We start from the raw sequence: 14,777 nt of genomic DNA on the forward strand, positions 1-14,777 counted from the left end.
ATCAGAGGATGCCCTAGCTCCATGTAGATGAAGTCAAGGGTAGAACCGATGTCATCCCGCAAAGGCTCTATCGCCTCCTTGATGTGTTGTGTGATCTCAGAGTTAGGGAGCGTTCCCTTGGCGAACAACGCCTTGGGCACCAACGTGTATAGCGGGAGAGCGCGGGTCATCAACAGCACCACCCTCCTCGTATGGTAAGCCCCGATGACGATGGCAGCGATGTGGTCTTGGATGTGGATGGCAGCGATGTGGTCTTGGATCTTCTTCTTGTCCTTCTCCAGGACACCCCACTTCCTCCACTGCTCTGAGGCCTCTTTGTGGGGGGGCCAACCCCAGATACCCACAGTAGACCACATGGGCTATGCCCCTAGGGGTGGCCTAGTCCATAAGATGAAACCTTGTAGGGCACGATGCTGCTCGGCGCCTCCTGCAAAACATCAGGAAGATATCCTGAAGATACTATGAGATCTATTAGGATACGTATGATCCCATGATTCCTGTAATCTGTTATTACTTTCTGGTTATCTCCTAGATCTAACCAACTTGTAACCCTACCCCTGGACTATATAAGGCAGCCAGGGACCCCCTCCAAACACATGCAATACCATACGATAGCCAATACAATCCAATAGACCACAGGAGTAGGGTATTACATCATACTGATGGCCTGAACCTATTTAACTTGTGTGTCTCTGTTGCCTTCTTTTTCTCGATTACACACATCTCTGCCAATCAATCTACCTTCATGGGATACCCCTCGGAAGACTACCAATGATATTCTATCAATAGTTGGTGCACCAGGTAGGGCTGTGCATGCTGTTTCCATATCAAATAAGATGGTACGTTCTGCAAGCTCTTCGTCCCTCCCACAGCCCAGCCAGATGTTCATGGTCGGATCCATCTCGTGGATCATCAACGCTGATGGAGTCGGAGAGCTCATTGAGCCAGTGCAGATCAATGCTGCGCTGATCACCCCAACACCTACGACTACAGATCCGATCTCGGAACCGCCTCCGAGGTCATCTTCACCAACAATTTGCCACCCACTCCCCTGCTACCAGAGGAGGAAAATCAACAACGACAATCTCATCGCATCCATCGATCAGGTTGGCTAGAAGCTCACCGATTGCCTCTCCATTGTAGAATCGACTCTGACCACTCTGGTTCAGCGCCAACCACCCTCTGATCTAGATCTATCGAAGGCTGCTCAATAAACTCCAAGGGTTACGGCCCTACCTTTTGGGCTCACCAACATCGCCGCCACTTACCAAGATGCCCTACGGGGCAAATTCGGTGACCAGGTTAGAGATGTCCATCCTCTCGCCGACCAGCTCCCACCGTCTATCAACATGCTACACTTTGGCCGATGCCCCAAAGCATCCCTCCAAACCATATTGGAGTAGAATCTAGACTCCGAGTCCTAGGGCTCTATGGAGGCTGTCGCTGAGACCACCAACAAGCAACCTCCCTTCACTACCTTCCATGGAGGCACAATCTTCAACGTCAGCGTCGACAGCCCCCTGCGGGAAGGGGAAACCGAGGAGGACTGTGCCACCCATGTCAATAGGAACGTCAATCGTGCTCAGCGCCGAGCAAATGAGGCTGCTCTTGTGCTAGCCGAGGCTCAGCTCAACTCATAAGGAAGGCCACGCCAACTCCAGCACAACCTCGATGACAAATTCGTCTGTGTTGACGGCCATGACATCTACAAGACCCCAAGAGCCAATTTAGCCGTGGCCGCCAACAAGCTCGCTCAGCTCCTGTAGACACCGGAGGTTGCTAGGGTCGCCGCCATGCTTAAAGCGGCACACTGCTTGGTCAACAACATCTGCTAGGATCAGAGACCTTCATACTCCATGAGCTCAATTTGCCGATCAACTGCGCCAAGATCCAATCGCCGCCCCAGCCAAAGTCATTTCGCTGACCAGCACCGTGATGATGGACAACCCTCTAGGGGGAGCTAGGGGAAACCGTATCGAACACCCTCGCCAACATGACTAGGAGGTAGACCAGGACGTCCGAGTCCACCTCAACAATCCCCAAGACGCGCAACGACATATCAATGAGCGATGTTTCGGTCGCCATGAAGAAGACGTGCGTCACCGTCAAGAGTATGAGCAAGAGTTCAGTAACCCAGACTCAGCTCTCGAGCTGCTCAATGCCGGCAAGGCTACAGATCATGGCGCTGATAACCCCGAAGGGCCCCTAGCATTTACAAGGGCACTCCAAACACTCTAGTGGCCCCATGGTTTCAAAATCATCGGGGTCGAGCCCTACAAGGGAAGGATGAACCCCACACAGTGGCTATAGGCTTACGCCACTGCTCTGCATGCCACTAGAGGAGATACCAGTGTTATGGTGAACTATCTTCCTATTATGGTCACGCCAACTACGATGAACTAGTTCACAAGCCTTGCCCCGAACTCTATCGGATCCTAGGAGGAGCTAAAAAAGGTCTTCACCGATAACTATATGGCTACGTGTACTCAACCGGGCACCAAGCATGATTTCAACCGCATCTACCAGAAGCCATCCAAGCTCCTCCATAGCTACATCATATGCTTTTCCAAGACGAGGAACTCTATTCCTAACATCACAGAAGTCGAGGTCATCACCGCCTTCATCCGAGGACTCCATCACCGCGACCTTTGCTCCAAGTTCAACCGCAAGCCTCCCATGGGGATTGGCGAGATGATTACGACCGCCAACCAGTATGCCGACACCAAAGAAGCTAAAGTACACTTCAATGAGGATGTGGGCACTCATCGCCCAACTCATCGCAATGACGATTGCCCTGATGACCAGTGCCACAGCGACCACCACTACGACGACTGCAGTCACCATCGGGACAATGGCTGTGATTGGCTAGAAGGATCCAAGTCTGGTCAATATTGTCGCCGCCAACCAGACCATATCGTCGCTATTATTGATGAACCTCGTGCCAAGAACAACTATGATGAGCAGTACAAGAAGATCCTCGATGACCCATGCCCTCTCCACAAGAACGCCAAGCATAAGATGAAGGACTGCCTCAGCTTGACTAAGGAATTCTAGGCCAAAAAAGCCGGACGACGACAACAATGATGGAGCCAAAGGCCGCTGACCACCTAGGGGCATTAACAATGCCTTCTAGGATCACGACAACGTGGTCACCACCATCTTTGGGGGCCTCGCCTCCGCCAAAAGCAGAAGAGAAAAGAAGCTCACCGCCCGCTGGGTGCTCGCCGTCAACACAAAAGACGTCACCGCCAACCCTAGCTATCACCCCTAGTCCAAGGTCCCCATCACCTTCAGTAGGGCCGATCAGTGGGCGGATATCCCTTACACAGGGCGTTTCCCCCTTGTCCTTGATGCGACTATTCAGAAGGTGCTTTTTAGAAAAGTGCTCATCGATGGTGGGAGCGCTCTAAACCTCCTCTTCGCCGGAGCCCTAAAGGAGTTGGGCCTTGGGTTAGGAGATCTCACACCCTCTAACTCCTCCTTCTAGGGCATGGTACCTACCAGGGCATCCAAACCGCTTGGAGAGATCACCCTACCAGTACAGTTCAGCACGGCTAGCAACTACTGCGTTGAACACATTAACTTCTACGTCGCCAACTTCAACACCGTCTACCACATCATACTTGGTCGACTAGCTCCAGCCAAGTTCATGGCCATACCGCACTATGCCTATTTGGTGTTGAAGATGCCTTTGCCTGTAGGAGTCCTGGCCCTACAGGCCAACCTCTCCATCACCTACGCTTGCAAGACAGAGAGTCTCACCCTCACCGAAGCCACCAACCTCTCCATCCAGATGGCTAGTGTGGTCATCGATGCTAAGACAATGCCCACCGATGACCTAGAGATCCCATCACTGGAGCCTCCTCGTGCCTTCGCCAAGTCCAAAGAAACCAAGGAGGTCAAGCTTGGCCTCGATGACCCCTCCAAGACTATGAAGATTGGAGCTCACCTTGACCCCAAATAGGAAAGTGCGCTCATCTCTTTCCTATGTGCCAACACCGATGTGTTTGCTTGGAAACCTATAGACATGACGGGGGTACCACGGGAGAGGATCGAGCACTCCTTGAATGTCTCGCCGATCGCCAAACCGATCAAGCAAAAACTCAGATGATTCATGCCAGACAAGGAGGCTATTAGGGTAGAAATAAAAATGGCTCCTAGCTGCCGGATTCATAAAAGAAGTGTATCATCCTAAGTGGTTAGCAAACCCTATTCTCATTTAGAAAAAGAATAAAGAATGGAGAATGTGTGTTGATTACACTGATCTTAACAAACACTGCCCTAAAGACCCCTTTGGTCTGCCTCAGATAGACGAGGTTGTAGACATCACCGCTGGCTGCGAACTGCTCTCTTTCCTCAACTGTTACTCCGGCTATCACCAGATATCCCTCAAGGAAGACGACCAGATCAAGATGTCGTTCATCACGCCTTTCGGTGCATACTGCTATACCACCATGTCCTTCGGACTCAAGAACGCCGGGGCAACATACCAAAGGGCCATCAGATGTGCCTCGATCAATAGATAGGCTGCAACGTCGAAGCTTACATCGATGATGTGGTGGTCAAGTCCAAGACTGCCGATAATCTCATCGCTGACCTCAAAGAAACATTCGCCAACCTAAAAAAGTACAGATGGAAGTTGAACCCTTCAAAGTGCATTTTTGGAGTTCCATCCAGCATACTCCTAGGCTACATTGTCAGCGCCCGTGGCATCGAACCCAACCTCGACAAGGTCTCTGCCATCACCAACATGAAATGGCCAATGTCCATAAAGGATATACAGAAGCTTATAGGTTGCATGGCTGCTCTCAGTCACTTCATATCATGCCTCGATGAAAAGGGATTACCTTTTTTCAAACTCCTCAAGGCCTCTGAGCATTTCTCCTGGTCAAAAGAGGCAGACACAGCTTTTGAGCAGCTCAAGTTGTTTCTAACAAAGCCTTCGATCATGATGGTGCCTCGGCTAGATGAAACTCTACTGATCTACATCGCTGCCACTTCTCGCGTCGTTAGCACAGCTATCGTTGTTGAACGTGAGGAGGCAGAGCATGCCTATAAGGTGCAACATTTAGTCTACTTCATCAACGAGGTCCTTAATGAGCCCAAAACTCATTATCCTAAGGTTCAAAAGCTATTATATGCCATTCTGATCATGTCGCGCAAGCTCCGCTATTATTTCAAGTACTACAAGATCATCGTGGTCACTAAGTTCCCTCTGGGGGACATCCTCCGCAACAAAGAGGCCAATGGCCATGTCATCAAGTGGGCTATTAAGCTCGGCACTTACTCCATTAAATTTAGAAGTAGGCCTACCATCAAGTCATAGGCGCTCGCTGACTTTGTCGCTGAGTGGATCGAGATCCAAGAACCCATCCTCGCTACTTGCCCTGAGCAGTAGCTGATGTACTTCAATGGTGCCCTCAACATCAATGGTGCTGGTGCTAGCATTCTGTTCATTACGCTGACCAAGGATAAGCTCCGATACGTTCTCTGAATACATTTTCTGGACTCCAACAATGTCGCCGCATATGAAGCGTGTCTCCATGGACTCCGTATAGCTGTCGAGCTCGGTGTTAAACGCCTCATGGTATACGGAGATTCTACGCTGGTCATCAACTAGCTCAACAAAGACTAGTCCTATTCTAGTGTGAAGATGGACGCATACTGCACCAAAATCAGGAAGCTTGAAGGCAAGTTCTAAGGTATCGAGTACCACCACATGGTACGAGATCAAAATCAGCTCATCGACCACATATCCAAGATAGGCTCTTCTCACGCCATGATTCCACTTAGGGTCTTTGTTCAAGATCTCTTTACGCCATCCATTAAGGAAGATAAGGAAGTTCAAGAAATCCCCCCCCCCCCGCCGAGCAGCTGGTACTTACAGTACCTTTGTCGGCCGCCGATTGGAGGGAATAGTTTATCAAGTACCTCACCAGCGCCGACGTACCCACCGACAAGACTGAAACCAAATGCCTAATCCATCGAAGCAAGAATTACGTGCTGGTGGATGAGAATTTGATGAGGAAAAGTGCCAAGGAAGGAATACTGTATAAATGCATCACCCAAGAAGAGGGAGTGAAACTACTTCTCAAAATTCACTCTGGTTCCTACGACAACCACGCGGCCTCAAGAAACCTAGTCCACAAAGCTTTCTAAGCTGGTTTTTACTGGCCCATGGCCATCTCTGATGCAGTAGACCTCGTCCGACATTGTGAAGGATGCTAATTTTTTGCCAAGCAAGTACATGTGCCGCCACAACAACTACAGACCATTCTAGCTTCCTGGCCTTTTGCATGCTAGGGACTGGACATGATTGGGCCTTTCAAGCCAATGCCAGGTGGCTTCCGGTATGTGTACATCACCACTGACAAGTTCTTCAAGTGGATCAAATGCAAACTGCTTGTTTTGGCCACTACAAAGAAAGCAGTCGAGCTCTTCGAAGATATCATACATAGATTCGGTCTTCCAAACAGCATTATCACCGACCTCAGAACTACATTTACTAGTCATCATTTTTAGGACTTTTGTGAAGGCCGATGCATCTCCGTCAAATACATCTCTGTTGCCCATCCTAGAGCCAACGACCAGGTCGAACGGGCAAATGGCATGATCCTTGATGCCCTCAAAAAGCGGCTATATCAGAAAGAAGAAAAGCATCCGGGTAGATGGCTCAAAAAGCTACTAGCTGTGGTCTGGGGACTGTGCACTCAAGCTAGTCATAGCACCAGTGTGTCTCCATATTTCTTGGTCTATGGCTTAGAAGCCATACTACCAGCAGACATTGCCTTCTGAGCACCTAGGGTGGAACATTATAATGAAGAGTAAGCCACAGCTATTCGAATAGAGGACATCGATAGGGCTGAGGAAGAACGCCTGATCACCTATGTTCGCATAGCCAAATATCTAGAAGGCTTGCGGAGATACTACAACCGCAACATCAAAGGTCGTTTGTTTGCTATCGGCGACCTCGTTCTCCGTAGAAAATAGAAAACTGAAGGGATGCACAAGCTCTCCCCTCCCTGGGAAGGGCCCTATGTAGTCAAAGAGGTTACTCGACCAGGGTCTTACCAGCTATGCGACTTGGACGGAATTGATATTCCCAATTCATGGCACATCGAGCATCTTATACGTTTCTATCCTTGAAATGCTCTAGATATGTATTCTCCACTCCATGATGAATAAAGTTTTGGTCACCATAACTTGTCTCCATTATTTCTCCATTATAGTTTAATCTCCATTTACGATCGCCGGCTTTAAGCTACTCCTTAATAAACTCCAATTTCAGATCTCCATAAATGCTCTGCCACGTTTCTCCATATCTCCAAGATGTTTCGCCAATCGCCGAGCAGCACACGTTTTGTTCTGTGCTCTGTGGAGAAGACCCAGTCTTCGATCCCTCCCTACATGTGCTGTGGGCTCTGTGCTCTACGTTATGGGTGGTCGGCTGTGGTTCCTTGGTCATGCCTGTTCCTCCTACACGTGCACAGGCTCTGCGCTCGACATTATGGACCATGGGCTAGCCAAGGCCAAGAGCCTAATAAAGAACTAACTACTTGGATGCTACTAATACTATGTATATCTCCATGTTATTTTGCCAACCACCGAGCAGCACATGTTCCGCTCTGTTCTCTATGGAGAAGACCCCGTCTCCGATCTCTCCCTACACGTGCTACAGGCTCCACGCTCTGCATTATGGGTGGTCGGCTGTGGTTCCTCGGTCACGCCTATTCCTCCTACACGTGCACAGGCTCCGCGCTTAATGTTATAGACTATGGGCTAACCAAGGCCAAGAGTTCAGTAACGAACTAACTTCTCAGATGCTACTTATACTACGTATAATCGTGTTAGGGTTAACACTACAACGATTTTTTCACCGCAATACTAGCAAACTGCATAAACATGCACTTGTCACTTTACAACATTTATACATATCCATAAATGTTTATCTGCGCCCTTACGCATTCTAACTACTCGCTCCAGTTAATACAAAAAAATCTCCGAGTAGATCACTAGGCTTTGCCATCATCGTCCAGCTCGCCGAATAGGTCGACGTCATCGGCTAGCTTCTTCGCTGTGTCTCTACCTCATCTTCCAACTGCTAGTGCTCCATCGCGCCCGTCCCTCTAGCGAATCTGGCCCCTATCGCTTGAAGGTCAATGGCTAGGTAGTGGGACCGGACCACTGCAAGGGTGTGACTAACGGCGGTAATGGTGGCATCGCGGTTGAAGCTTTTGAAGTTCTCCCACACTACCTTGCAACTATCAATGATGGTGTCCAAACACGGTGTCCTACCATCAAGCTGAGGAGCCACCTCTAGGTCGACGCAGTCGAGCACCGGCTTGACTCCAGCAACTACGATGTCGAGCTTGCTCCGCTAGGTTCTGGCCTCCTGCTCCAGCACATCGAACTATGCCTTCACCCTCTGATGATAGTCTACAGGCATTGCAAGGGTCCATCAAGCCAAGAAATTACTCCAGCAATAACTCCGACCACGAAGAACTCACCTTTTAGCTCCTCGACTAGCTTCCCCGCCTGCCCAGCCGTCTTCTCCTCCTCCTAGAGTTGCCCAACAATTTGGCATAGCTGGCCGAGCTCTGCAACTTGCTCTACAAGCATAACCGTCGTCAGCAACAATATGACTGTTCAACAATGCAAAGCAAAATCACAGATACGCCATACCTTTTCTCTACTCGGAGACGATCCTGAGCTACTCAGACTTCTGCTCTAGCTACGTGGAAAGACTCATCACCTGCTCAAAGCTATGTTCTAGATGCTTAGACTTGCCTCGTAGCTTCTCGAATGTGGTTGCCAGCTGCTTAGATAGGACGCCCTTCTGGAATTCTAGGTCCCGCGCGTTGGATTCAACAAGATCCCGCTCGCGTTGGGCCCTCTGGATGTTTTTCTCCATGAGTTTCATTGCCTCCTTTAGCTTTTTGTTTTTTTCGGTGAGGGGCTCCATCCTCTTGATTAGCTGGCGTCGCTGCTCTACAGTCCGAGCTATTCCCAACAAATGCACCAAGACTATGAAGAACTCTGATCTCCAACGTTAAAGACTAGCATTGCAGACGTAGTACTGACCTTGATCTACTTCATCACTATGGCAAGAGCGGACTTCAATCTCCTGAGCTCCTTGGTGGTGTCCTCCTCTTCAACAACCACCACTTCATCGCCCCGCTTGTGGAGGATTCGTATAGTTTTAGGTCATGATTCCTCATGCTCAATCTCTTCCACTTCATCCTCCTCCATAGCTGGAGGCACCACCTAGGGGCTCGGTGGCCGAACAGCATGTCCGACCATGCCCTCTAATACTTCAAGGAGCGTCGTCTGCTCCCCTAGCGCCATAGGCTCCTCCGCTCCAGACTTTGGTGCGACGTGGGATACTCTAGCCTCCACTCCCAAGGACCCGGCGGCTTTCGCTATTGCCCCACGCACTGCCGCTGACTCATCCGCCATCGGCGCCAACCTTTCACCGCCACTAGTCCGCTATTAATTTTCATGCCCTTTATCAGGTCAAGGAGCTCCCTCACTTGCTCCATGTTGGCACTGCTTGGCTTCTCTAACTAGCTCCTCTAGTTCTCCAGAATGTGGTCGATGTCGCAGCAGATGTTGCGATGGCTTTGCTTAATGTAGAACCACCTAGCGTTCCACCCCTTCAGCAAGGTGTTCAGTGGTACAGTGATGTACTCACCCACCATCCCATCACGGAGTTGAAGATACACGCCGCCGACCACCTTCGAACCACCGCCACCCTTCTTCTTCAGCCAGAATAGATGATGGAAGAGGTTGAAGTGGGGAAGAACTCCAAGATATGCCTCATAGAAATGGATGAAGATGGAGATGTGCAAGATGGTGTTTGGGTGGAGGTTGCATAGACTAATGACCTAGAACTCCAGTAGATACCTCAAGAAAGGATGAACGGGAAAACCTAACCCGCGCTAGAAATAATCCGCAAAAACTACGGCTTCGCCGGTATGGGGCATTGGAAAGGGCTCAAAGCTGGCTGGCCACCATCCAGCGGTCACATGGTCTAGGAGAATGCCCGCTTCCACCATCCTATTGATCTCCGCCTCCCCCATGACCGACGGCACCCACTCGTTGTCACGCCTAGCTCTGGCAGCCACCTTCTTCGGGTTTCCAGCTCCGTTCTTCGTCGCCATCTCTCATATTTGTTTTGGGATTGGTGGTGGGAACATGTGTGAATCTAGAAGTGCAAGGGCTAAGGAGGAAGATGAAACGGCAAATGGCAAAGGTGGGAGCATGGGGTGCAGCGGCGCAATTATAAAGCAGTCCCCCACCTTTCGCATTCGAGGGTTTTTGGGAAACCGCTCCGTGATTTGCGCCTCTCCAAATTCTCTGAAATGGAGTGATGGGCTGTTACCTGGGCTTTCATGCAATTGCAGCCCATATCGCACATTTATCGCCGTAAGTTGTTACTGCTCACCGAATATTCACTGACATCTCCGCCATCTATTATGGCTCAATAATTACTACTGTACAGCCGTTACTCTGGTTTTTTCTCCATGATTTGTTTTCTCCAGGATTTCCTCTTGTGGCTCGGGGACTATGTCAGCACTATGTCTTGGTTCCTCACCGCACTAGGGACTTTCTTCTATTGACTATTGTTTCTGACCCTGGCACCACGTGACCACGTCACCAACTGTTAGGCTCAGGGACTAAGTGGGCACACTTCACCTTGTGGTGAATGTGCTTTTCTCATCTCGAGGCTATGCCTAGGGACTGGCTACCTACTCGGCTAGTCTTCTACTTTTCTCCTACTTTGGACCCTGGCACCATGTGACTACGTCACCTACTGTCAGGTTCGGGGACTAAGTGGGCACACTTCACCTTGCGGTGAGTGTGTTTGCTTTAATCTGGAAGACTCCGTGCCTCTTGAAGCTGAAGAAGATTATCTCCCTTTCTTGTGGTCAGACTCTAAGCGGGCACACTTGGTCCACTGCGAAGAAATTTTAGATTCTAAACTTGAGCTCCTTACATCCTTATGGCAAGCCGTACTTGGGTCACACTACTCGGCGATGGTTCACACTACTCGGCGATGGTTCACGCTACTCGGCAATGGTTCACGCTGCTCGGCGATGGCTCACAACTACTCGGCAACTCATCACGGTGGTCGAACCATGAGTTTGACTGCTCAGCTTTGTTCGCACTTGCTCGAACAAGCTCAAGACAGCGTTGCACAACAGATACAAGGTGCTCGGGGACTAGCTGTGGGGGCACGACCCCGGATACCCATGGTAGACCACATGGGCTACGCCCCTAGGGGCGGCACAGCCCACAAAATGAAGCCTTGCGGGGCACGACGCTGCTCGGCGCCTCCCGCAAGACACCAGGAAGATATCCTAAAGATACTATGAGATCTATTAGGATACGTATGATCCCATGATTCCTGTAATCTGTTATTACTTTTTGGTTATCTCCTAGATCTAACCGACTTGTAACTCTACCCCCGGACTATATAAGGCGGGTAGGGACCCCTCCAAACACACGCAATATCATACGATAGCCAATACAATCCAACAGACCACAGGAGTAGGGTATTACGTCATACTGACGGCCTGAATCTATCTAACTCGTGTGTCTCTATTGCCTTCTTGTTCTCAATTACACGCATCTCTGCCGATCAATCTATCTTCATGGGATACCCCTTAGAGTACTACCGATGATATTCTGTCGACACTCTTCGATCAGGCACCCATTGAACTCCAGTAGAAGGGTGGTGGTGTCATTCTTAAGGTAGAACCACTAAGAGTTCCACCCCATGTTGGACGTTGAGAGCCGCATGGATGGGTACTCGCCAACCTGATTGTTCTAAAGTTGGATGCCAATGCACCCCATCGACATGTGCATCTCCTGCCTACCTCCCTTCTCCCTCTTCTTCTGGAGACTGACGGCGAAGAAATACCTCCACTTGTCAAAGTGGGGATGATCCCTAGGAATCCTTCGCACAGCACAACAAACGCTGCTATGTGCTGGATCCTATTGGGATTGAGATACTGCAGCTCGATCTTGTAGAAGTGCAGCAGCCCCTAAAGGAATTTGTGGGTGGGGGTCGCAAGCCCATGCTCGTGGAAGTGGGCAAACAACACCATGTAGCCATCGGGCGCCGACGGCGAATCCTCGTTGCCGGGGAGCAACCACTCCTCGGCCGAGGTCCACGCATGGAGAAGATCGCAATGGATGAGGCCCTCCATGCGCTGGGAGGTGATGTCAGAACAGCACCATAGATCCATTAAAGGTGGAGGTGGATGGATGCGAACTCAATGGCAGTGGAGGAGTGGAGGCTATAGATCTAGGGCTCCGGTGGCGGACTAGCAAGCCTGACAGATCCAAAATGGCGGCAACGGAGAAACAGAGAAGGTAAGGTTGCGGTTTTGGTGTGCAGAGACATCAAGGGGAAGGTCGCTATTTATAAGGCAGAGTGGGGTGAGAAGGTGAACTATCCGCCTAGATTCACACGCCCGCTGCGCCATGACACGACACCTCCCTCCAAAGATCATGTGCACGCAATCTCTGGCCATGCCCTCAAAGGACACGCCGGATAATGATTTGCCCAATCGATAAGCCAAGAACGATCGTAGGTAAGGAGGGATACAGAGCTGAAAATGCTCCTATGGCCCATTCAGGCCTAGGAGTTCGAAGGTCGGCCCATCGATGGGTTCATGGCCACTCTGGGGCACCCTAAGAGTGAGGGGAGGGAAGGGATGGGCCTGCTAGTGGCTAGTACTCGAGCGCACGAGCACCGCGGGCATCCCGGCCTACATTCGAGTCTCGACCGGATACGATCCATGGTTTTTCCTCAAAGAAAGGCAGAGAGTCCTTAGAACCGGTCGAACGGACCTGAGAACTATATGGATTGACTGATGAGAATCTAGAGTCGGTCACCAGCTGACCCAAGCCGGACCCCCACGAATAGGATGCCGGGGCCCCACTCGAACTAGCCCATTAATAGCTCACCAAGCACCATGATTTATCCATAGAGGAAAATCATGGCATGGCACAGCCCATCCGTTTTTATCAGAAAAAATGCTCAAGGAAAAATGATCACAAAGACAAGCCAACCCTCGACCGGACCCCTACTATGGGTGGGGGCTCGAGGAAAGTTGGACTTGCAAGGAGACTAAACGCGCGGTTGCAGAACGACAGACCCTTATAGGGGTCAGAATTAGGAAAGACCTTTTTCGACCCACCAAATCTCATGGCTATACCCCCGAGGGGTCTGATCATGACAAAAGAGAATCGCCATCCCTAGGGCATGCAGTGGGTGACAAAGAAAGGCCAAGGCCCTCAAAGTCCTCCCATTCAGAAAAGCCTCCGAAGGAGTCTTCTACTCCTCTGTAGGCTCGGGGCTACTGTCGGAGACTAATGCTAGGGTACCCGAAGAGGAGGAGCTAATGGTCATCAATATTAATTCATCCGAGTAGTCAAGAGCATGACTACAGCTCCAACCGACCCCTAGGTACATGGGCTGTCTCGTTCGACCTCTGGGGGAGGGATCTGCCTCGCCTAACCCTGAGGCCATGGGCTCCACCTCGCCCGACCCTAAGGTCGTGGGCTCCATCTCGCCCGACCTCAAGGCCGCGGACTCTGCCTCACCTAACCTCTAGGGGAGAGCTCTGCCTCACCTAACCCCGAGGCCATGGGCTCCGCCTCGCCCAACCCCAAGGTCATGGGCTCTGTCTCGCCCGACCTTAAGGCCACGGGCTCCCGCCTTGCTCGACCTCAAGGTCGTAGGCTCCGCCTCGCCTGACCCTAGTGTTTGCGCTACGCCTCGCCTGACCCCAAGATCATGGGCTCCGCCTCGCCCGACCTCAAAGCCACGGGCTCCGCCTCGCCCGACCCTTGGGTTTGCACTCTGCCTCGCCCAACACCTTGGGTGCAATCTCCGCCTCGCCTGACGAGGACCCATACCACCGCCAACCACTCTAGGTTCTAGCGTATGAGCCTGGGTTAAAGCTCTGACACCAGGGAAGAGACTAGCACTCCTCGATGTAACTCGTGGCCATGATGGGCCATACCTGAGGGTTCACATCAAGAACAGCGTCAGGCATGCCAGTGCTGTCCTCCTTAACCCTCGTACGAACGATGACAGGCGTGTTAGTTCACCACGACGTCCGCTAGGACGGGATGGAACGCCATGACTGGCAGACGATGCCTGTGCATGGCACCAGTGATGGACAGGGCCACGATGTGGAGCTATCCCTGTTGACATCTACAGGATCAGTGAGACCCGCATGAAGGAGAAGAAGAACCCGGCAATCCTAAAGGCCTTCTTCTCTCTCTTGTTCTTCTCTTTTCCTTCACTGTAACATGTGCCTTCCCTTGGCCTATAAAAGGGAAAGCAGGGCATCCCATGAAGGAGAACAGAACTGATCAACCCATCGAGATCCGATCTAGATCAACACAAGAGCACTACACGAACACTCGGCTGAGCAGCAGTCGAGCTCTCAGCACCCATTCATTCTTTCCACCAGAGACTTAGGATCCTTTCCCTCTCTCACCCGTTTGTAACCTCTACTACAAACTTTCAGTGCTAGTAACATGAGCAGCAGCGACGAACTAGATGTAGGGACTTTCTGCCCGAACCAGTATAAATCTTGTGTCCTCTAAGCACACCATCCGAGCCTAGTATGCAATATTAGAAATTTACTCGTTGGTGGTAACTCGAAACACCGACACAGAGGGGCCACCTCCATCTCAATGTCGTCCAGCTCGACATCGGTGTAGACAGGCGTGAGAACCGTCACAGGTAAGGAGGG

The sequence above is a fragment of the Miscanthus floridulus genome, chromosome 13 (assembly GCF_019320115.1).
Source record: "Miscanthus floridulus cultivar M001 chromosome 13, ASM1932011v1, whole genome shotgun sequence".
Lineage (NCBI taxonomy): Eukaryota > Viridiplantae > Streptophyta > Magnoliopsida > Poales > Poaceae > Miscanthus > Miscanthus floridulus.